General features: G+C 42.1%; 1 protein-coding gene and 1 long non-coding RNA gene across 50 annotated transcripts in view; one reads left to right on the top strand and one right to left on the bottom strand.

Moving 5' to 3' along the window:
- Positions 1–25086, top strand: part of SGMS1 (sphingomyelin synthase 1) — a 323569-nt gene that overhangs the window by 111243 nt on the left and 187240 nt on the right. The gene's annotated exons all lie outside the window — the stretch shown is intronic.
- Positions 5325–6121, bottom strand: LOC147343978 (uncharacterized). Its single transcript, XR_015155828.1, has 2 exons — positions 5923–6121; positions 5325–5596 (listed from the first exon to the last, which is right to left on the bottom strand). It is a non-coding gene; the product is annotated as an uncharacterized LOC147343978 (long non-coding RNA).

Below are 25086 nucleotides of genomic sequence, written 5' to 3'. Positions count from 1 at the left end.
TCAGTCCTCAGATGTGGGCAGCATACCAAGTGGTGACTCTTCCGACACCCTTAGATTGTTTAACTCTTTGAATATTTGAGGTGCCCTCATGTGCATTCTCACTTGCACTTAAAAAAAGGTCTCAGGGAATGAGTGACCGCAGTTTTAAATCTGGCATTGCTGCCACACAGCACCCTCCAGGGACTTGTGTGTTGTGACCAGTGGCTCTGGCTGGGCAGCGGGGGCTCCTGACAGTGGACGACCTTCAGGACACTCAGAGAGTCGCCCTGATGAGTTCTGCTGTGGGGGCTGACGTGGGCTGCACCCTATTCTGGGCTGAGATGGGGGTCCCTGTTGCCATGGGACCACTGGTCTGGAGGCCTGGTTGGAACAGAAGTTCTTCTGGGACTCCCACTGCGGGGTGTTCACAAGTTGGGGTTTGACCCTCCTGAAGATGGCATGAAGCCTGGTAGGGCTGCTTTTCCAGAAGAGCTTCCAAACACCAAGCACGTGTAATTGCTGCCTCCGTCCAGCCTGGCAGGGCCATGCTGGCTGGTAACCAGTGTGATGCCAGGCTGTTGGCTGTTTGCCGGCTCACTTGGGAAGAGGGCAAGGGCTTGGGTTCCATGGTACATTGACCTGGTTGTGGTGATGGTTTTGCTTCTGGGGTCATAAAAATCAGGAGGCTGTTTCAGGGTGCAGGTTCGGGTTCCCTGGTTCAGGTCTTATTCCTGAACTTGCTCTTATACAGAAAGAAGCGTGATCAGTGTGTGCAAAATTGTTTATCGCTTCTTCAGAGTGAACAGCGTTTGATGAAGGGATGTCAGAACCGCTTGCTTTTCAGCCTGTTTAGCATGGCTCCAGCTGGCCTGGGCCCAGGGCCTCTGTGTTCCTGGGCTTCTGTCGCTTAGAAGAGCTGCATGGTGGCAGGAGACAAGGGGCTGCTTGTGTGCATTCCGACCAGTGGCAGCTGCAAGAGAGGAGAGTGATAAAGTCCTTCTGTTTTGCTTTTGCTCAACTCTAAAGGCTACTTTAGGGTTTTTATAACATTACAGCATTCCTTAGGAAAGCTTGACTTGGGACATTTATTCTGAGGGTTTTAGGGATCTTTTGTGAGGAGAGGTACTATCTGTCAGAAGGACAGCGGGGATGGAACTCTTGGCTGCCTCTAGCTACCATCAAGCTGTGTGATCTTGTGCCAGTCACTCCCCTTCTCCGGTCCTGTAAGCTGGGGAGCTGGGACGAGAGCAGCCAAGTCATTCACACTCAGAACCAGCACTCTGGACACACTTGGTGCTAGGACACTGTGTCCCCATTGACATGCTTAGCTGAGGATTTGGAGCCTGAAAGAGCTGCTTCTGATGCCCGGGTCGTGCCACTTAGACCTCCATGAGCCTGAGCAAGTGACGTTATTTCTTTGGTCTCCTTGATCAGATTGGGGATAAGTCACTTCGATCATGGGGTGGCTGCCAAGATTCAGTTCAGTTAAGTGAGGTGGTGTGTGGGGAAGGCACTCTGCCAAGGGTCTAGTACCTGGTTAGGGTGCAGCTCAGGGTAGCTGCCCACCGTTAGCTGTGAACTGTTTGGTATATGAGGGGCTTGTGACACTGTCCTTTTACTGCTTGTCACAGAGCGAGTGGCTCCCATTAGCTTTAATTAAAATGAAAAAATTCTGATAACTGTGAACCAGCGGTTCTCTGTTCCCAGGGTTCTCTGTTCTTTGCTGTTACTTTAATTTGCTCCTTGAGGAGTCCTGTGTGGTCTGAGGAGTGGGCTCTGCTTAACTGGGCTTCCCTTTAGGAAGACAATTTTGTAACATGAAACAAAACTAAAAAAACAAACATGACCCAAATGGCTCCACTCGGGACTTCTCAGTTTGCAACTTCATTATTTCAGCACGGCCTTTTCATAGTTCCTAGCTTTAGTCATGAGAAGACAGGTTTGTGAGGCGTAGATGATGGGGTGGAAAAATGCAACCCCGTATTTTTCTTGGGAGAGAATACAGAGACGTATGAGGAAGAAGGCTTAACTTGCCAAATATGTATTGAACTCCACTATTTTTAAGGCATTTGGAGATGCAAAAGTGAATTCAACTGATGTGGTCCTTGTCGCCATAGAGATTAGTTTATTGGAACAGGGCAGCCATTAAATTATAGAAATAATGATTTAATTATAGTTGTGATGGTGCCGGGGGAAATGCAGGGTATAATAAGTGGGCAATGTAGGATTGCATGTGATGGGAAGATCAGAAAGTCACCCTGGGGCAGTGGCTTCCAGTTTAAGGTCCGAAGGATGAGAGGAAAGTGTGCCAGGGGAAATGAGGATGCGTCTCCCCAGACAGAAGGAGCACAGCAGCAAAGGCAGAAAGAAGCGAGGCTTGTTAGAGAGACTGGAGGAAGGCCAAGGGGGCTCAGAGGCTGGTGTGCTCTGGGGACAAGGATGTGAATGATTTGGAGAGGTAGGCAAGGGCTGGACTGTGCCATCAGGCCTGGGCATCCAGGATCCAGATTTTTTTTATTCTAATTTTTATTTTATATTGGAGTATAGTTGACTTACAGTGTTGTGTTAGTTTCGAGTATATAGGAAAGTGATTCAGTCATACTACGTATACATAAACATTCTCCCTGACATTCTCCCTGATTCCCTTCCCATATAGGTCATTACAGAATACTGAGTGGAGTTTCCTGTGCTCTAGGGTAGGTCCCTACTGATTATCTGTTTTATGTATAGCAGTGTGTATATGTTAACAGGATCCAGATTTTATTCCAAAGAGCAGTGGGAAGCATTGAACTAGAAAAGGGCCTTGATGTAACTGCATATGTGTTTCCAAGCGGTCACTCTGGTTTCTTACTGGAGCTTAGATTTTTGGGGATAGGAACACAGAAAATATGGGGATACCAGTTTGGAAGCTGCTGCAGCCATCCAGGTTTATTACGACGTCCTGTTCTCAAGTGGGGAATGGAAATGAGTATTTAGGAGGCGCAGCCCACAGGACCACCTTGATTGACGGGATGGGGAGATGCGAGGGAAGGGAAGGAGCCCAGTGCAGTTTCTGTCCTGAGCATCTGGGAGAAGGGTAGTCCTATCTGGGCAGATAGAAAATTTGGGGGGATTGTGGTTTAGGCGGGGATGGAGGAGTGTCTGCTGGACACAGTTCTCCTTCTTTGGGGATGCACTCCCCCTCCATTTCTCTGAGGCCTCTACTCAGACAGCCCCTTGTTAGGGAGACCGTTGGAGACCACTGCAGCAGTCCTCCCTGTAACACCTGTCACCGTCTGGCAAACTGCTTATTTTCTTATTTCTTTAGAGTATATATCCTCTTAAAAGGATGTGAGCTCCTTAAAGGCAGTTTTTTGTCTGTTTTATTCTCTGTTGTGTATCCATAGCACCCAGAACAGTGCCTGGCATACAGAAGGCCCTCAATAAATACTCACTGAATGAATCAGGAGTATTATTTCCATTCTGGTTTTTTATATCCTGTTTAAACTTGAGTGACTTCTAATTAACCCAAGCCCAGGAAAAGGTATAGGGACACTGTTCATTTGACATATCAAGTCTTTTTTTTTTTTTTTTTTTAATCTAGGCAGGATGAGTAGAAAATTTTGATTCTCTTCTTTTTGTTTGTTTTTAGTGTTAAAGTGATAGAAGAGGGCAGTTATGAAAATATTTGAACATCATACCTTTTTTTTTGTTCTTTACAAATCAGTATAAACATCTAGCCCTCCATCTGATATACTGTTCAGATTTGGGGGCTAAATTATAGCATTTTGTAATTCCTCTGAGCTTATTATGTTTTGGGAGGGGTGCGGTCATTGACTTTTTGATTACATCTTTTCGACTTGCTGGGGAAAGGTATGGAGACCAGGATCCAAACTTGCTTAAAGGCGAAATCTGAGGGCGGAACAGAATAAAAACCTTTTGTTAGAGATATTGCTGGATCCCTGGATCTCTACATGGCTGGTAGTTTGAAAGTACTAGCAATTCGTAAATAGTTTCCTAAATCTTTTTTACTTTGGGTTCTAAATCAGTTGCTACCACTTGTAAACAGATTCTCTGCTTGTAAAAGAAGAGGTTGTACATATAATGGTTAAGGGTGCAGCTGTTGGAGTCACACCTCTATTTGAATCCATCCCCACCCTCCCTCCCACCATCATTTGCTAGCTTGTAACTTTGCACAAGTTACTTAACCTATTTCTTTAAAATGGATATTACCAAAATTGTATTATTATTTGAGGAGTTAGGAGAAGACAGATACTCATTATTGTTACCATTTATAAGCTTAACATGATTGATGGTATTACTAAATGGGATTTAAATGTAGAAGTATCTTAAAGAGAACTAAGTTTTATAGAGTATAATTGACTCAGTTCAGTGTTCCCCAAACTTGCCAGAATGTAAGACTCTCCTTGAGGTGCTTGTGAGAAATATAGATTCTCAGGCACCTCCCAGTTTTACTGACTCAATCTCCAGAGGAGGAAGCCTGGGAATTTTGCTAGGTAGGCAGGGCAGTGACATGGCCTGGATTTTGTGAGACTGCCATGCTGTGTGCTGTGCTCAGTCACTTCGGTCATGTCTGACTCTGTGACTCCATGGACCGTAGCCCACCAGGCTCCTCTCTCTACGGGGGTTCTCTAGGCAAGAATACTGGAGTGGGTTGCCATGCCCTCCTCCAGGGGATCTTCCTGACCCAGGGATTGAACCCACGTCTCCTGCAATGCAGGTGGAGACTGTCTTTTCTTTCTGATATTCTGTTTAGATTCTAGATGTGTGTTTATACTTGTAAGAATCTGTCCCAATTTTGAGACAGGAAACGTCACCATTTATATATGCCATCTTTTTCAGAATCTTCTTTCTAATCAAAGAAGACATAACATGCTTCTGGGTTCCAAGGAACACGAGAGGCTGTATAGCTACAAATTAGCCATGTTGGTATAAGTTACTCAGCTTTCTTGGCTACCTTTCTTTCTCATTACAAAACCTACCTGATCTTATTAATCTGCTCTGTGAAATATACGCAGGGACATGTTTAAGTATCTTGGCAGCCTTCTGTCCTCCAGAGTCTCTAAGGTCTCAGTTATTCCGGGCTGTTGAAGTGGCAGTGACCATGGATGCAGTGTCTGTGCATGGAGGCGACCCCTGAGCTTTGTTCAGTGGAGGCCAAGCCCGAGGAGCTGTTCTTTGCTCCCCTGAGAGCTGGGAACAGGAAGGAACGTTGCACTCCACTGCACTCAGGACAGTGTGTTCTTAATCAACTGTTCTGGAAAAACAGCATTTTGTTGTTTTCACACAAGCCTGCAAGTTCATTTCCCTTCTTTGGCCCAGGCATTAATGAATCAGTGACAAAGGAAGATGAACATCTGAAACTTTTTATTCTGAAGGCTGAGCTTTCTACAGGCATCACAAGTGGAGTTGACACCTCCCTAAGGAATACAGGATTCTCACTGTCTCGAAGGTGGTACCTCCCCATACCGGGTGGAGCTCGGGGTAGCTGTTGTCTCACAGGAGTCTATGAAGCGTAAAAGAAATTTCTTCTGGGACTTCCCTGGCAGTCCAGTGGTTAAGATTCCATGCTTCCAATACAGGGGGCGTGGGCTCCATCCCTGATGGAAACTAAGGTCTTCACCCCACGTGCCGCACAGCATGGACAAAAAAAGAAAAATTAGTAAAGAATTTTCTTCAACAGCCATTATTCATAATGGTCATGGTTTCATATTGATAGTTTAATTTCAGGTTGGGCTTAACTGTATCTTTCTATTTACATTATTGTGGGAGAAATTGATTTATGCTGAGAATCTTATTTGGATGATAAGTTCATTTTCTGACCTGTAGCAAATCAATCCACTGTTTGTAGATCTTGTTAAAATGAAAAAGTTGACATACATTTATGAATTTGCACATTGCTACTTCCTTAGAAAAAGCCTGTGAGTTCTTAAGGACACCTACCTGGATGAAGTGAAAGTTGAGGATCTGGAGGTTGGTAGGAATAGGAAAGGCGTTTCTTCTTTTCTTTTCCATCCTAGTAGTCTCGGCGGACAAAACTTTCTATCTGCACAGTATTAAGTAACAGAATCCTGAAATTTTAGTGAATTTAAGAAGAGCTCATTCAGGAAATGTTGTGAAATGTGGGCAGATCTTTGTCATTCTGTGGGCAGACCTAAAGGACTGAACCTTCCCAGGAGGACAGGCAGGAGGCGGGTCCATGTGCAGGTGAGTTTTCCTTCTTCTGTCCTGTGGGCTGATAAGAGGAAGCAGAGCTGAAGTGGGGACTCCCCTCAACTCCCTCAGGAGCTCGGTTATGGGATGAGTCTGGGCCTGCAGCTTTCTTTCCCGACTTCTCTTGCTATTTCAGCTTTTTTTTTTCTTTCCTCATCTGAAATCATCTTTGTGTGGGGAGAGGCTGGAGGTGGAAATTAAGAGTCTTCTTTTTCACAAGGAGTAGAGATGATTACCCAGGTAAGTGGTATTCTAATCAGCCATAGTCACAGATTCCTATCTTGTCAGGTAAGAGGCGTCTCAGGGAGGAGGAAGTCTGGGGAAGGCCCTCCGGCCCTGTTGACAGGGAGGAGGCAAGGCCCAGGGCCTAAGCCAGGCATTTCTAAAGTGCAAATACAGCATGTAATAAAGACACTGTCTACAAAGCCAGACCTCTGTTTAAGCAAATTAAAAACCAACCAACTCTGCCTTTCCTCCAGCGAATATACATATAAACAACAAAAATGGACAACGATGCAAGATGTGCAATTTTAATTTTGTTAAATAACCCTACTTAAAATTGCAATTATTTATATAACTATGTGTAATAATTTAAGAAATAGTCCTAAGGGTTTTTTTTTTGGCTAGAGTTTTAATGATATCATATATTTTAACATCTTACCACATTGTCTCACCTTGTAACATAGGAACCTGAGGTTCCTATCCTACCCTTTTTTTGAAAACTCCTGTGGTACTGAATAGAGAACAGAGCACCTTATAAGTACTTAGAGGCGACTTGTTGAATTGGACTGAAGCATGACTCAGTCCATTTATGTAGGTGGAATTCTGCATTACTTGCTTGTGGGTGTTCACATATTCATGATGTTTATTTACAAGCTGTCTAAGCTAAAGAAATGCCTGCTAATTTTCTTAGTTTGTGTGTGAATCATATGGAATTATCTCTGCAAATTAATTCCTTTAATTAACCCAGAGAAGAGGGAAAAAATCAAACATTAAGTTTCATTAAGTGCTCTGCCTGCTGCTGCTGCTAAGTCATGTCAGTCGTGTCCGACTCTTTGCGACCCCATAGACGGCAGCCCTCCAGGCTCCGGTCCCTGGGATTCTCCAGGCAACAATACTGGAGTGGGCTGCCATTGTGAAGGCAATGGCAGCCCACTCCAGTACGTTTGCCTAGAAAATCCCATGGACGGAGGAGCCTGGTAGGCTGCCATCCATGGGGTCGCTAGAGTCGGACACGACTGAGCGACTTCACTTTCACTTTTCACTTTCATGCATTGGAGAAGGAAATGACAACCCACTCCAGTGTTCTTGCCTGGAGAATCCCAGGGACGGGAAGGTTAGTGGGCTGCCGTCTATGGGTCGCACAGAGTCGGACATGACTGAAGCAACTTAGCAGCAGCAGCAGGGTAATTTAAAAATGTAACGAAGTACTCTTGGATATAATACAACATTTTGTATAAAATGTCTACAACGAAAAGCTATAAGTAAGAATGGTAGTCTGTGGACAGGTTTCCTTCCTTCTCTCTAGTCCTCAGTATTGAAGCATGGGTCCCGGAGACATGCTAGAAATGGACAAGAAGAGGGGTTCCTCCATGTGAGTGAGGGGTGCAGGAATTAGGGGCACATTGAGGGAAGCAGAGATGTTACTGCCAGCACATAACATGGTGAGAAGATGACAAGAGATAAATGTGGCAAGGCTGGGGCACTCCTCCAGGTTCCTGGATGTCCGGAGAGCATGGTGCTCTTTGGATTTTAAGCAGGAAGGAGCAAGATGCAGTTTCTGCTTTAGACGGTTCTGCACCTTTTTGGATCCTGGGCTCAAAGCCACAACGGCAACACCGGCTCAACTTACTCTTTCTCCAGTCCTGCCTGCCTGTCTCGGCTTTATATCCTTAGAAGCACTTGTGACCAGGGTACACAGTGTATGCTTTATTTATTTGCCCATTATCTGCCTTTCTAACTAGAATGTAAGCCTCCTGAGGGCAGGGATATAACTGTTTTCCCAGTGTAGCATCTCCAGTGCCACCACCATGCCCAGCAGCTGGCAGGTGCTCAGCAAGTGACTATTAACCAATCAAATGTAAGGGTTGGTTCCTGAAATCAGTGTCATTGTTCTCCTCACAGATTTAATAACTGACTACAAAAGGAAAAAAAAGTAGTAGTTCAGTGGGGAAACTGGACAACGCTGTAAACAAGGAGTCAAAATCCACCAGTCATGGCTTCCCATGTGGCTCTAGTGGTAAAGAACCTGCCTGCCAGTGCAGGAGATGTAAGAGACACAGGATTGATCCCTGGGTCAGGAAGGTCCCCTGGAGGAGGGCATGGCAACCCACTCCAGTATTCCTGCCTGGAGATCCCATGGACAGAGGCACTGGTGGGCTACAGTCCATGGAGTCGCAAAGAGTCAGACAGGACTGAAGCGACTGAGCACTCGGGAACTCGAACATAAGAAATAGCGAGTGTCACATGTCTCTGGGTGTCACACCCCAGTCAGGAATCCAGATCCAATCATGAATAAACACCAGAGAAACCTAAATTGAAGGATATTCTCTAAAAATTATTGGCATATGTTTCTCAAAGATATCAATGTCCTGAAAGACAAAAGCTGAAGAACTGTTTCTGTTTAAAGGAGACTAAAGAGACCTACGAGTTAAATGCATTTCTGATCCTATGCTGGGTCCTGGGAAAAAGAAAACTTCTGTGAAGGACATTAGGATATTTGATGAAAGCAAAATACGCAAGGGGAGAGGGGACAAACTGTGAGCTAGAGTACTTCTGTTCAGCTGAACTCTGGATGAATTGTCAGGATTCAGAAGCTGCGTCTCTGGGTGCCCTGAGCCGTGCCTCAGGACCCAGGGCAGCAGAGGAAAGATCTAAGAGAAGGAGCCCTGGCGTGGGATTCTGGAGCCCTGGCCCTGCTACTGAGCTGCTGGCCCGTGGTTTCTTCTCAGAGATTGGGGTTCTGAGGCTCAGAGACTCTGGCCGTTACAGAACTTTGAGTCTGAGCAGCAGACTTAGTCCCAATGCTGTGAACTCCAGGCAGGCAGAGGTGATAGGAACACCTACAGGTCAACTGTGGCCGCCTCTGCGGGTGGGATTCACAGTGCAAAAACCAATAAGAAAGAAAAAATAAACACAGTGACCTAACAGGCTGTCTTGTTTGTTAGCATTGACGTTCTTATTCTTACTTGTCGGTGTCTTCTTGGTGGTCAGATCATAGTGAAAACTCAGAGGGAGGTGGAGACACAGAGAAAAGCTTAGGATTCAAAACATACAGCTTTGGGGAGAATGTATGGTCTTTTTGTCATTTAAAGTAGTGAAGCTAATTGCAGGGATTTATTTTATAGGGCAATAACTTCAGCCCAGTTCCTTCTACCTGACTCTAGTGATCACTGAGAGCCAGTGACAATAGTCATTGACCATGAGCCTTTCTAGGATTAAAGAGTTTGTTGAAAAATCAGCTGAGATCACTCATTAAATCTTAAAACACCGAAGAAAGAGTTAAAAATTATATGCCCATATGCATTAATTTTTGAAGCTAGAAAATAATTTTAAAACAGTTTAAAGTAATAATGGTTGTGGGCCCCGGTGGTGCAGTGGTTAAGACCACCTTCCAGCACACGTTGTGTGGATTCAATCCCTGGTTGGGGAGCTGAGATCCCATATGTCTCTAGGCCAAAATACCAAATTATAAAAATCAAAAGAAATATTGTAACAAATTCAGTAAAGACTTTAAAAATTGTCCACATCAAAAAATCTTTTAAAAAATTAAAATAAGGTAACAGTGGTTGAAACAGAATTTGCTGGTTTAAATCTGAACTAATAAACTGAAATAAATGCCATTATCAGGGCATCCCAGTGTTTTGAACCACTTGTTTGGGTGGGTGGGAGAAAGAGTCTAGTATGAGTTTGTATTAGCCAAGATGCAGAGATGAAGACCATCTAGAAATCTGAAGCCAGTAAGATAATTAAGGTTTTGGAGTATTGTTTTACCTGAATATTTCTCAGTGGAGTATATAAAGAAAGTAAAATGTCCAAATTTTAAGGAATAATTTAAAATACATTTATAATATTGATGGAACCTAAATCAGAACCCTTTATAGATATCAAAAGTGTTAATAAATGTAAAGTCCTTAGAATGCCTAATGTACATGTGCACACGCCCTGAGAAGTCTTGAAGTGTTTTGATGATGAATCTGTACCCTTTTGATTTGACTTTTTTTTAAAAATTCATTTCTATCTATTTGACTTGCTTAAATTTGAAGTGTGCATACATCATTTCCACCTGCTTTAGGTTCCCAAGTGTTTTGTATGTTACTGTAATTTATCAATAAGTCAGTCGAAACATATCTAACTATAAGTGGTTATATGATTTCTAAGTCTTTTTCTCAGGTCCTGTGAATTTAAACAAGAATCCAGATAAAGATGTAAAGTAAAAAATACTTAGAGATTGGACTTCCCTGGTTGTCTGGCGGCAAAGACTCCATATTCCTAATGCAAGGAGCCTGGATCTCTGATCAGGGATCTCTGATCAGGAACTAGATCCCACATACTGCAAGGATCCCACATAATGTAAGAGCCTGGATCTCTGATCTAGTTCGATCTCTGATCAGGAACTAGATCCCACATGCTGCAGGTGAAGATCCTGCATGCCACATAATGTAAGGAGCCTGGATCTCTGATCTAGTTCGATCTCTGATCAGGAGCTAGATCCCACACGCTGCAAGGATCCCACATAATGTAAGGAGCCTGGATCTCTGATCTAGTTCGACCTCTGATCAGGAACTAGATCCCACATGCTGCAAGGATCCCACATAATGTAAGGAGCCTGGATCTCTGATGTAGTTCGATCTCTGATCAGGAGCTAGATCCCACATGCTGCAAGGATTCCACATAATGTAAGGAGCCTGGATCTCTGATCTAGTTCGATCTCTGATCAGGAACTAGATCCCACATGCTGCAAGGATCCCACATAATGTAAGGACCCTGGATCTCTGATCTAGTTCGATCTCTGATCAGGAACTAGATCCCACATGCTGCAGGTGAAGATCCTGCAGGCCACAACTAAGATCTGGCACAGTCAGATAAAATAAATAAATTTTAAAAAATACCTGGAGAGGCTTCAACAAGTAAAGTTTGTTTTTTTAAAATATAGTGTGCAAATTTAGCCTAAGCCATACTTCAGAAGATAACCATTTGGCATTGACTCTTTAATTAAAAGAACAGAGAAAAAAACCTTATCTCACACTGTACTTCCACCTTTTTTCTCTAACTGGATGAAGTATACTTTGAACTATGTGACAAGTTATTGGTACTGCTTTCTCAAGTTTTGGAAAGTGCATTTTGGGGCTATGCTACTATTGCTTAGTTTCTGATATCCTGCCTGCACTGGAGAAGATATTTATGTTTATATATTTATATATAAGACAACTGCTTCCTTGGCCACAGTAACACCTTTGAGATTTGAGGAGTAGATGTATAAATTGTGTAGAACAATACCTGAATAAACGAGGAAAGGCTAGGCATATATAAAAGGCAAAATGAAAGATCTTTTTGTGACTTATCTTTTAAGTATTAAGTAAGTATTCTCAGTATTAGTATTACTACTAGTATTAGTAGTATTCTAGTAATAACAAAACCTTCCTGCTCCTTATCATCATATGTCGTTCATTTAGTGTTTATTAGGTGCTAGGCACACGCTAATGTGTACTTTATACAATTTTGTGATTCAGTTCTCCCACAACTGTAAGAAATGAATATAGCTTCATTTCACAGATGAGAAAACTAAGCTTCAGAGGTGGTACTTTCCGTACTTCAGAAGGGGCAGCTTCAGATTTTAATACAAGGTGGTTTTTGTGTCCAAATCTTTCTAAATCTTAGATGCTTTATTATAGTTACCTCTCAGAAGATGAATATTTAACACACTCACGAGAATCAGATTTGCTAACATTCTTAGCAAACTCTATAGGTGGAAAAAAAGTTAATTCAGTCAACCATTTTAGAGTTAAAAAAGTAAAGGATTGCCATTAGGATGCTACTATCAAGAAAGAAGAAAGGAAAAAAAAAATCCACCCAGAAATTAAGTGTTGACATGTATGTGGAGAAATTGGATCCCTCGTGATTGCTAGGAATGTAAAGTGGTGCATCTGCTTTGGAAAACCATATGGTAGTTCCTTTAAAAAATTAAAAATAGAACTAACATATAATCTAGAAATCTCAGCTCTGGACATATACCCCCCAAAGCATTAAAAACAGGGTCTTGAAAAGATTCTTACACACCCATGTTCATAGTAGCAATATTCACAATAGCTGACAGGTAGAAGCAACCCAGATGTCTATCGATGGGTGCATGGAAGACAAAATGTGGTAGAGACTCACAATGGAATATTACTCATCCTTAAAAAGGAACGAGCTTCTGACACATGCAACAACATGGATGAACTTAAAGACATTATGCTAAGTGAGATAAGCTAGTTGAAAGAGGATAGACATCATATGATTTCACTTATATGAGGTACCTAGAGTGGTCAGAGTTGTAGAGACAAGGTAGGAAGGTGGTTTCTAGGATCTGGAGGGAGGAAGGAATGGAGTTATTGTGCAGTGAGAACAGAGTTTCCGTCTGGGTTGATGAAAAAGTGCTGGAGATGGATGGTGGTAATGGTTGCACAGCAATGTGGATGTTCTTGATGCCACTGAACTTGACTTAGATGTGGTTAAGATGGAATGTTATTTTAATTTTATTTTAACATAACATTTTATGTGTATTATATCACAATTGAAAATAATAGTTTGAAAAAAGGTTGGGGGAAAGAGTGAAGTGACTGCCAGTGAACTCTTCCTTGTGAAGGATAAAAGGGATTTTTATCTTAGTCACATATATCGCAGGTTAAGTTATCCCAGCCCACCGTAACAGCATTCACTGGAAAAGCAAGGGTGGTGGAAAATCACGGAGATGTTGAGTTTTATTTCCCTAACCCCCAACTTGCTTGAAGCCTTCATTCTCTTCATCTTATCCAATGCAAAATGAGTTAGACTTTTCTTAGAAATTGAATTCTTTGGAGGGTGGTATCAGGAGATTTTCACCTTGAGTACTTTACCAGCAGCTTTCTCAGCCTGAGAGGTAGAGCCAGGGGCTCCCATTCAAATAGATAAATGAGATGCTTCCAGAAGTGAAACTTGTAACCGAGAGTTACATACTCTTGAGTTAGGCCTAGTTTTAGATGGTAGATGGATGGATGAATCATCTAGTCTGAGCAGGTCAACTGAACGATGTGGAATTTGACTAATATCTGGTTACTTTAGGTTTATTGTTCAGAGTCTCACTGGTTCTATTCAATTCCAAAAGTTTAACATGATGCAACAGTGAAGCTGGTTTTCCTGACTTCCAGCTTTCTATGGTTGTGAGAACTGTAATACTTGAAAAGAGGGGCCTTGACATTTCTTGTTGGTTGACAGCTATGAATGCAGGTGTCTCGTGGTGAATGGAGCTCACAGTCTAGCACAGAATGGTCCTTATTTGGCATCTTCTGATTCATAGGTGGGAAAAGTTTGATCAAGTATTGGGAGCATCTGGCACAGGCCTTTACCGTCTCTGGGAGGAGAGGAGTATGGGTGGAGCCAGAGTGCCCGGAGTTAAAGGGCTCCCTGGAGAGGTTTGCCCCAAGGCTTCTGGGCTTTTAGCAAATAGGGACTGTTATCACTTTTCAGTGGGGAGAGGAGGGTAGATGTAGCCAGGATGATTGAATCCCTCCGTGCTTCTTTCCCTGTATTTATTTTTTAGTTTTTAAACTTTCTATTTTATATTGGAGTATAGCCAGTTAACAATGTCATGATAGTTTCAGGTGGAGAGCAAAGGGACCCTGCCATACGTATCCATGTATCCATTCTTCCTCAAGCTCCCCACTTTGAAGGCTACTTATACTGCTGGATAGAAACTAGAATTAGGAATAGGGAATTAGGGAGACCAAACAGGAGGCTTCTGCAGCATTGTATACAAAGACGATGGTGATGATAGTAGCTGACACACATAGAGGGCTGCTGCTGCTGCTGCTGCTAAGTCGCTTCAGTCGTGTCTGACTCTGTGCGACCCCATAGACGGCAGCCCACCAGGCTCCCCCGTCCCTGGGATTCTCCAGGCAAGAACACTGGAGTGGGTTGCCATTTCCTTCTCCAATGCATGAAAGTGAAAAGTGAAAGTGAAGTCATTCAGTCGTGTCCGACTCCTAGGGACCCCATGAACTGCAGCCCACCAGGCTCCTCCGCCCATGGGATTTTCCAGGCAAGAGGACTGGAGTGGGGTGCCACTGCCTTCTCCGACATGGAGGGCTACCTTGTGCCAAAAGCTCTACTTGTCTCGTCCTCGCTCTGTGAGCTATAAGTAGGTCTATGGCATTATTGGTACCATTTCACAGATGACAAAATTCAGGAACAAAGAAACCAGTCTTTTTTTTTTTTTTTTCCTTTAAGATCACACAGCTTGTGTTGAATGGATCCAGGATGGTGGGAACTAGGAGCTGGTGGAGAGGAGCTGTTTTCATTCTTCCAAAGCCACGTATCACCAGAAACGTAGTGTAGGAAGGAGCAGAGACAGTTGATTGTGTTTAAACTAGGGTTTGGAAGCCATGTGCATCCCTGACCACATCTCTTCCTTCTAGGGATAGATGACAGCTGTTGTCCAGGATCAACCAGGTTGGCCTGAGTTTTGGGGAGGAATGGGCCAGGTAGGGGTGTGGACTGGAGCTGTGTGCTCCCAGGTACCTGGCTGCTTTTCTGGGTGTGGCAGTGGTGGGGTGATGGGCGAAGTGTGGGGGTGCTGGCAGAGCACACAATGTAATTCTGATTGATGAGTGAGCTCTTTGTGGGTGTTTATTGATGTGAACAGGTTCTGTCAGTCCCCTAGGCATTTGGTTGCGAGATAACAAACAGTCAACAAACTGTGGAGTGCTTTTTGTAATGTTTGCTTCATGGAAGACTGTGGCATTACAACCTGTTCCACAAGAGAGGCAGCAAGAAATTCAGAGGCATTTGAGTTATTTATACCAGAAAACAAACACGGTCTTTTCAAGTGTTTTATAGGCCTGTTTCTTGTAGGGGTCTGTGGAAATTGTTTATTTGTCCCTTAAAATTTAGGAAAGGCGGTTAGCAGTTTTATAGAGAAGCAGCAAACTGTAATTTTCCACTTTGTTTTTAAAAATCTACCTGCCTTGGTCATGCTTATTGTTTAATGTGTTGGCTTTAGTATTAAAGGAAAACTGACAGGTGGGGAGCATCTGCTCTTTTGCTTTAAAAAAGTTAAATATATTGTTTCTTTTTTTAATTAAAAAATGAAATGCAAAAACTTCTCCTGATAGTCCTGTGGTTAGGACCTGGTGCTTTCACTCACAGGGCCTGGGTTCAGTCCCTGGTCTGGAAACTAAAATCCTTAAAGCTACATGTTGTGGCTAAGCACCCACCGCCCCCAAAATAAAACAAAAAAATTAAAAATAGGCACATGGTTTTAAAAAATTTCCAAAGCAACATAAAAGGATAAAAGAAATCCTCCTTTCATGCTAGTCCTCCCTTGCCTTTTCCAGAGATAGTTTCAGTTTTTTGGGGTAGATTTTTCATGTATGGGCTATGCAAATACAAACATATCCTGCATAATAAAAAACAATAGAATGGGAAAGACTAGAGATATCTTCAGGAAAATTAGACATACCAAGGGAACATTTCATGTAAAGATGGGCACAGTAAAGGACAGAAATGGTATGAACTTAACAGAAGCAGAACATATTAAGAGGTGGCAAGAATACATAGAAGAACTATATAAAAAAGATCTTCATGATCCAGATAACCACGATGATGTGATCACTCACCTAGAGGCAGACACTGGGAGTGTGAAGTCAAGTGGGTCTTAGGAAACATCACTACAAACATAACTAGTGGAGGTGATGAAGTTCCAGTTGTTGAGCTATTTCAAATCCTCAAAGATGATGCAGTGAAAGTGCTACACTCAATATGCCAGCAAATTTGGAGCACTCAGCAGTGGCCACAGGACTGGAAAAGGTCACTTCTCATTCCAATCCCAAAGAAGGACAATGCCAAAGAATGCTCAAACTACTGCACAATTGCATTCATCTCACATGCTAGCAAAGTAATGGTCAAATTCTCCAAGCCAGGCTTCAGCAGTACGTGAACCATGAACTTCCAGATGTTCAAGCTGGATTTAGAAAAGGCAGAGGAACCAGAGATCAAATTGCCAACATCCACTGGATCATCGAAAAAGCAAGAGAGTTCCAGAAAAATATCTACTTCTGCTTTATTGACTACACCAAAGCCTTTGACTGTGTGGATCACAACACACTGTGGAAAATTTTTAAAGAGATGGGAATACCAGACTACCTAACCTACCTCCTAAGAAATCTGTATGCAGATCAAGAAGCAACAGTTAGAACTGGACATGGAACAACTGACTGGTTCCAAATCGGGAAAGGAGTATGTCAAGACTGTATATTGTCACCCTGCTTATTTAACTTACATGCAGAGTACATCATGCGAAATGCCTGCCTGGATGAAGCACAAGCTGGAATCACGATTGCCGGGAGAAAAATCAATAACCTCAGATATGCATATGACACCACCCTTATGGCAAAAAGTGAAGAAGAACTAAAGAGCCTTTTGATGAAAGTGAAAGAGGAGAGTGAAAAAGTTGGCTTAAAACTTAACATTCAGAAAACTAAGATCATGGCATCTGGTCCCATCACTTCATGGCAAATAGATGGGAAACAATGGAAACAGAGACTTTATTTTTTTGGACTCCGAAGTCACTGCAGGTGATGACCATGGCCAAGAAATTAAAAGACACTTGCCCCTTGGAAGAAAAACTATGACCAACCTAGACAGCATCTTCAAAAGCAGAGACATTACTTTGCCAACAAAGGTTTGTCTAGGCAAAGCTATGGTTTTTCCAGTAGTCATGTATGGATGTGAGAGTTGAACTATAAAGAAAGCTGAGTGTCGAAGAATCGATGCTTTTGAACTGTGGTGTTGGAGAAGACTCTTGAGAGTCCCTTAGACTGAAAGGAGATCCAACTAGTCCATCCTAAAGGAAGTCAGTCCTGAATATTCATTGGAAGGATTGGTGCTGAAGCTAAAACTTCAATACTTTGGCCACCTGATGCTAAGAACTGACTCCCTGGAAAAGACCCTGATGCGGGGAAGAATTGAAGGCAGAAGGAGAAGGGGACATCAGAGAATGAGATGGTTCAGTGGCATCACCGACTTGATGGACGTGAGTTTGAGCAGGCTCCAGGAGTTGGTGATGGACAGGGAAGCCTGGTGTGGTGAAGTCCATGGGGTTGCAAAGAGTCGGACATGACTGAGCGACTGAACTGTATTACTGTAACTGTATCCTGCATAAATATACACACTATTCAGTGCTTTGCTGTTTTCTTTGTGTAATATTATACTTTTTCAAGATGATTTTGTGTCATCACATATAAATCTATCCCGTTTGTTTTAATAGCTATATAGCTCCAATGAATGGAAGAGCCAGAGTTTGTTTACCGGACCCCACTGAAGACCTTGGGCTTCCCTGATGACTTGGTCGGTGAAGAGTCTGCTTATGATGCAGGAGGTCCAGGTTCGATCTCTGGGTTGGGAAGATGCCCTGGAGAAGGGAATGGCAACCCACCCCAGTATTCTTACCTGGAGAATTCCGTGGACAGAGGAGCCTGGCAGGCTACAGTTCATGGGGTCGCAAACAGTCGGACATGACTAAGCAACTAACATACTTTGAGACCTTAATGCCTTTAGAACTAATATTGAGAGGTATATCCTTCTGTGTCCTCATTATTTCTCACTGTGTGAGTATATGTATAGAGTAAACTTCTCTGTCAAAGTATAGTTAAATTTGAAATCTTAGAAGACTTACTCTTGGGCTTAGCGAAAGTAGAATTTGAACACCTATTGTGTGAAAGATCAGTTATTTTGGAGAATTTTGCTTGATTAACATGGTTTTTAATCATGCCAGGGCAGCAGTTGTGAAAAGATGCTGATTAAATATATCACATCTATTTAAACATTTACTCCTAAAAGTATTTCAATCAAATGTTATTTCAGGAAGATACAATTTAATCATTAATTAAGCCCTGCCCTTGACAGAATACAATCTTGATTCTGAGCCCCCAGCCTCTCCCGCCCCTCTTCCCCATTAACATCGAAGAGCTTCAAGCTAGTGAGCACAGGGGCCATTCATGTTCCTGATGAGAAACCTCGTGATCCTGGAGTACGGCTGTGAAAGGACAGCCTTCAGCTGCTGAGGAACCTGCAGTTTATTGGAGCCAAAGGACTGTGTCACCAGTTCATGGAACATTTTTCTGCCAGCTTCACGCTTGTCAACCTGCCGAGTGGGCTGGGGGCTTAAACTCCTGATCAGTGTTAAAGCATTTCTGCAAACGGTGTTTGTGATTTTTCACCATCCTCCCAAATTAAATGTTATTCACAGGGTGTGAGGGGTTTTAAGAAGCTAATAATGGGTTTTTGTTTTTGTTTATGTTTAGATTTTTCAGTATTTAACCGTGGGTGTGGAACCTGGACTTTGCCATTTAATCCTCTCAACTATTAATTATGTTTTGGGACACACCTGGAAACCTTGTGTAAGCTATGCCTCATTAGTCAATGCGGTTAGTATGTCTTCAAAAAAAAAATTAGCATACAGATTTGTTTTGAAAGACAATTTGCTGAAATGTCAGTTTAATATCATTGAAGAACAAGCCTTACTTCTTTTTACTGATTGTTCCTGTTAGTGGTGACCTGAGATGGGTATGGTTACTAAGCTTTTGAAATTGTGTAGATAGGGTCTGTAATATGGCCTTGAGCGGCCATGGAGCTGGAGTTCCCATTGAACACCTGTTAATAATCAGCCCTGCACTAATAATAATAGCTAACATGCCTTGAGCCACAGCTCATCAAAACCCTGCACTTTTTTGGACTAAGTTTAATGGGTAAGGACAGTGAGGAGGTTAAGCTGAAACATACAAGGGCCTACCGTTTATAGAGCCAGGATTAGAATCTGGGCAATTTGCTCATGCTGTTTTATACGTTAGTCTACAAAAGAAACCTTTGAGGTTGATAATTATATTCCTATTTTACCTTCAGGGAGCTTGAGGCTCAAAAGTAAATGACTTTAACCACTGGTCATTCAAGGTCACAACTCCTGAGAGACGATGTGATCTGAAATCCAGATTCTTCCCTGTTGCTCACAGCTTTGATTTAAGGGAGGACCTCATGTGTGGGTCTGTCCCACATTTTCAGGATGTTTAGCATCCCTGGAGCCCACTCACTAAATTCCACTAGGGACCTCTATCACTGTGCCATCCAAATACGTCCCCACGTGTGTCTACTCCTCTTATACTAGGTGTCATATTTACATTTCTTAATTTCAAACTTGTCTCTTGTCATTATACTACATTGCCTCCCACGGCAATTTTTTAATCAACAGTAATCAAACTCACCTCTTGCTCATAATTTGGAATAGTTAGAATAATTGGAATAATTTTAATGCAAATCACTTCAGTACAAAATCACAGATGAGAGAGAGCATCTCCTCCAGATCCAGATCCTTATTTTATAGGTTAAATACACTCACAGACATGCTCACAGACACACACACACACACACCCTCTACCCATCCTGAAGCACAGTCAGTCAGTTCAGTCGCTCAGTCGTGTCCGATGGTTTGCGACCCCATGGACTTCAGCACACCAGGCTTCCCTGTCCATCACCAACTCCTGGAGCCTACTCAAACTCATGTCCATTGCATTGGTGATGCCATCCAACCATCTCACCCTCTGTCATCCCCTTCTCCTCCTGTCTTCAATCCTTGCCAGCATCAGGGTCTTTTCCAATGAGTCAGTTCTTCGCATCAGGTGGCCAAACTATTGGAGTTTCAGCTTCAGCATCAGTCCTTCCAATGAATATTCAGGACTGATTTCCTTTAGGATGGATTGGTTGGATCTCCTTGCAGTCCAAGGGACTCTCAAGAGTCTTCTCCAACACCACAGTTCAAAAGCATCGATTCTTTGGCGCTCAGCTTTCTTTATGGTCCAGCTCTCACATCCAACATGACTACTGGAAAAACCATAGCTTTGCCTACACGGACCTTTTTTGGCAAAATAATGTCTCTGCTTTTTAATATGCTGTCTAGGTTGGTCATAACTTTTCTTCCAAGGAGCAAGCGTCTTTTAATTTCATGGCTGCAGTCACCACCTGCAGTGATTTTGCAGCCCTCCAAAAATAAAGTGTCTCACTGTTTCCATTGTTTGCCCATCTATTTGCTATGAAGTGATGGGACCAGACGCCATGATCTTAATTTTCTGAATGTTGATTTTTAAGCCAACTTTTTCACTCTTGTCTTTCACTTTCATCAAGAGGCTCTTTAGTTCTGCTTCACTTTCTGCCATAAGGGTGGTATCATCTGCATATCTGAAGTTATTGGTATTTCTCTCAGCAATCTTGATTTGAGCTTGTGCTTCATCCAGCCTGGCATTTCTCATGATGTACTCTGCATATAAGTTAAGTAAGCAGGGGACAATATGCAGCCTTGGTCTGCTCCTTTCCCGATTTGGAACCAGTCTGTTGTTCCATGTCCAGTTCCACTGTTCCTTCTTGACCTGCATACAGATTTCTCAGGAGGCAGGTCAGGTGGTCTGGTATTCTCATCTCTTGAAGAATTTTCCACAGTTTGTTGTGATCCACACAGTCAAAGGCTTTGGTGTGGTCAATAAAGAAAAAGTAGATGTTTTTCTGGAACTCTCTTGCTTTTTCGATGATCCAGTGGATGTTGGTAATTTGATCTCTGGTTCCTCTGCCTTTTCTAAATCCAGCTTGAACATCTGGAAGTTCATGGTTCCCATACTGTTGAAGCCTGGCTTGGAGAATTTTGTACATTACTTTGCTAGCGTGTGAGATGAATGCAATTGTGCAGTAATTTTAGCATTCTTTGGCATTGCCTTTCTTTGGGATTGGAATAAAAAGTGACTTTTTCTAGTCCTGTGGTTTTTGCTGAATTTTCCAAATTTGCTGGCATGTTGAGTGTAGCACTTTCACAGCATCATCTTTGAGGATTTGAAATACTCAACTGGAATTTCATCACCTCCACTAGCTTTGTTCTAAATGATGCTTCCTAAGACCCACTTGACTTGGCAGTGGGTGATGTCTGGAATGGCTGATGTCTGGAAACCAGACATCAACCAACCAGGATGTCTGGTTCTAGGCGAGTGATCACACCATGGTGATTATCTCTGTCATGAAGATCTTTTTTGTTTAGTTCTTCTGTGTATTCTTGCCACCTCTTTTTAGCATGTTCTGTTTCTGTTATGCCCATCCCTTTCTGTCCTTTATTGTGCTCATTTTTGCATGAAGCACAGAGGTGGCCGGAAAGACTTTCTCAAAGTTAAAAGATACACTGGCAGCTTACTAGACTTGACCCCTATTTGTGGGGGGCTGATTGGCATTTCTTTGTATTAGTTTATTTCAGGCAAATGTATTTGATTGAGCTGTGTTTATTTTCTAATGAGTGTTTTTGACCTTTTAAAGGGCGATATTTGGAGGGTTGATGTAGTTGAGTTGAAAAGGCAAGCCAAGAGACTGCAATACAAGATTGCGGCTATTTTGGAAAAGTTATTTTGCACATGGCTTTTTACAGCTTGATAGTGCCGGCAAAGCTGGACACATCTGATGAGGCCTGTCACTGTTACCTTGGCAAATGTGCAAGCTCCCATCAGATTTAAGTGGAATAACAGGTAGGTTGAATAATCTCATATATATTAATCCTGATGGTTCTCATGGAGCAAAGAATTTTGGTGAAAGAAAGATGTTATTGTTTGAGAACCTTTAGTTGTTCAGAAAATTTGTTCAATGCCTATTGTGTGGCAGATACAGGTTTTAATTTTCATGGATGAGGTGGGCATAGATTTTGCCTGTTGTTTGTGGTGCTGATTGTTTCCAAACCTTTCTGTGTCTTCAATAAAAGACACCTTAAAAAAAAAAAGATGACTTGCCTACATCCACTGAGGCCACTATACAACCGTATTGTCTATTGTATAGGACCAGGGTTACAGGTTCTTTCTGGTAACCGTCTTCGCCTGATAGTACCAGTCTCACTGATTTAAGTGTATGCCTCTAGAATATCAAATGTGTTTTTGGGAACAGATTTAATGAGAAAGCTGATTCATTATGTGGGAGGGTCGTCAGATGATCCTATCTTTTTAAAAAGCATTTCTAATCTCACAGAGTTCTTGGGCCTCAGTATGGATCTTGGTTAATCAGTTAAGTCACAGTGCTTGAAGAAACCATGACCAGTGCCGAATTGTCTTCTGATGAATGATGAGAGAGAATTTGCAGATGTTGGAATAAACTTGCTCCAAATACTCATATACAAATTTGAAGGCGATGAGGGATATGTGTTTCTTACTGACTGTGGAAAAGAAAATGTTCATTGAAACTGTTGACATCGACTTTTCATTAGTGATTCAGAAATAGTAGAAGTTGTTTTGAAATCACCCAAGTCATAATAACAGGAACATAATTTTTCTCATTCTCATCTGTTTTCCCTTCCTCATTATTATGATTATTAAGAGAACAGGAACATGACTTGGGAAAAGCCTGTTTGAATTAATAACTTACTTGGCAGACACGTCAACTGAACGAAGTTTTATGTCTCTTTTACTTTCATGAGGAAGAGATCACTGATTAGAGAGCCTGATATTGGAGAACTGTTTAAAAAAACAACATAAACAAACCGATAAATCAGCCCAAACTTACTGGTATCTCCTGGCATCATTACTCTGATTTGCATAACATATGATTTGCATCCAGAGCTACAATGTATTACAATAATGGTTCTGAGTATTCTTCTTGTTTTGTAGAAGAATCAGGAAATAACCCCAGAAGTGTTTAAGGAGGTAACAAAATACTTAGGATATAATGTGAGTAAAAACAAATTACAAAGTAGTATGTATCTATATCCTCAATTTGATAAAGCCCAAAGGCATTTTCCAAAATTTTACAGTGAACCTGGGTAACTCTTATAAAAAAATATTACTAGAAGTTGGGAGGAAATCCTGATTCTCCACCAAATAGTCAGGCAACCATCTCAAAATAGAGGAGGGGCAGAGGGCTAAGATGTAGAGGAATATTTAATAGTTTAATAGTCTGGAAACATATCTACATGTTGTGACCTGAAAAATTATTACAAAACAGTATACATAGCCCTACATTTGTAAAATGAATGAATTTATAAGGTGAGAAGTAAACAAAAGTGTGTATAAAGATTACACAAAATATATAAAGTCATTCAAAAAATACACAAAATTTATACAGGAAATAAAAAGTATTTATTTATGGGCTTTCTTTGTAGCTCGGTTAGTAAAGAAGATGCCTGCAATGCAGGAGACCTGGCTTCGATTCTTGGGTTGGAAAGATCCCCTGGAGAAGGAAATGGCAACCCACTCCAGTATTCTTGCCTGGAGAATCCCTTGGATAGAGGCGCCTGGCAGGCTACAGTCCACAGGGTCGCAAAGAATTGGACACAACTGAGTGACTAAACAACCTATATATATACATATGTGTGTGTGTGTGTGTGTGTATATATGTGTATATATATGTGTGTATATATATATATATATATATATATATATAATATAGTGGAATTCTCTAGGCCAGAATACTGGAATGGATAACCTTTCCCTTCTCCAGGGGATCTTCCCAACCCAGGGGTTGAATCCAGGTCTCCCACATTGCAGGCAGATTCTTTCCCAGCTGGGCCACAAAAGAAGCCCAAGAATATTGGAGTGTGTGTAGCCTATCCCTTCTCCAGCAGATTTCCCGACTCAGGAATTGAACCGGGGTCTCCTGCATTGCAGGCAGATTCTTTACCAACTGAGCTATCAGGGAAGCCCATGTATATCTTTGGGACACCAGAAGGACAAGGATTTTTGTTTGAAAGGCTATAAAGAAAAATTTCCAAATAGTAAGTGATTCTGACTGAGGGCTGAGGTTATTGGTAATTTTTCTTGTCTATGTGTATATTTTCTAGTCTGTGTGTGTATTTTCTAATATCATTCAGAGAGTATCTGTTACTTTTACTAACAGGGGAAAGGAAGGAAAAAAAAATGTAATACATTTTGGAAAGATCTTCACTTACTAAAAGAGAAAACAAAAAATTTGTCCCATAAAGTCACTTTTCTTTCATCTGGGCAGTTAAGCCTCCACTGTACTGTTTGATAACTGAGCCGTTTGAGGATTTTTGTTTAACCAGGTCCCCTAAGGGAGGCCATGCGTTGTAGCCCGAGGTTGTTACTACTTCAATGATGCAGACTTAGAACATCAGGACCGTGAGTGAATGGATGCATACTTCTTGGGCAGTTCTTCACGTCCTCAGGTGACACTTGGGAGGTGAGGCCCCCTTGTCCCTGCATGTGGCTGGCCTGGATGGATACTTAACTCTTGGCTGAGAAATAAACCCAATGGAGGAAGCTCAGGAGCCAAGCCAAGAGCATCATTTTCCCTAGGAATTTAATTTCCAAAATCTAGTCTTTGGAGTTCTGAGAAGTGAGAGGCGGTATGTTACTGCAGCCCTTTCTTGGAGACTCTCGTGCTCACTAGTCTGTTCGAGCTTCTGAGAGATTCCAGAGCAAAGGTGATTACTGCCAAAGGAAAGTTTTAATTTATTTTTATTTTTTTGACCACATTGTACTTCATGTGGGATCTTAGTTTCCCAACCAGGGATCACTGTACTGCTGGAGAAGTCCCCAAAGAAGGGGTTTTAAAAAGCAGAATTTGTCTAAGCAATGGGGAGCTGGGTGGAGCTGAAAGGAAAGAGTAGTCCTTGAAAAGGAGGAGGAAAAGACCTTA

The sequence above is a fragment of the Bos grunniens genome, chromosome 26 (assembly GCF_055505025.1).
Source record: "Bos grunniens cultivar Pamir isolate PY7600 chromosome 26, Bosgru_T2T1.0, whole genome shotgun sequence".
NCBI lineage: Eukaryota > Metazoa > Chordata > Mammalia > Artiodactyla > Bovidae > Bos > Bos grunniens.
The sequence above is the reverse complement of the archived record's forward strand: the minus strand, read 5'-3'. Positions and strand labels throughout refer to the sequence as shown.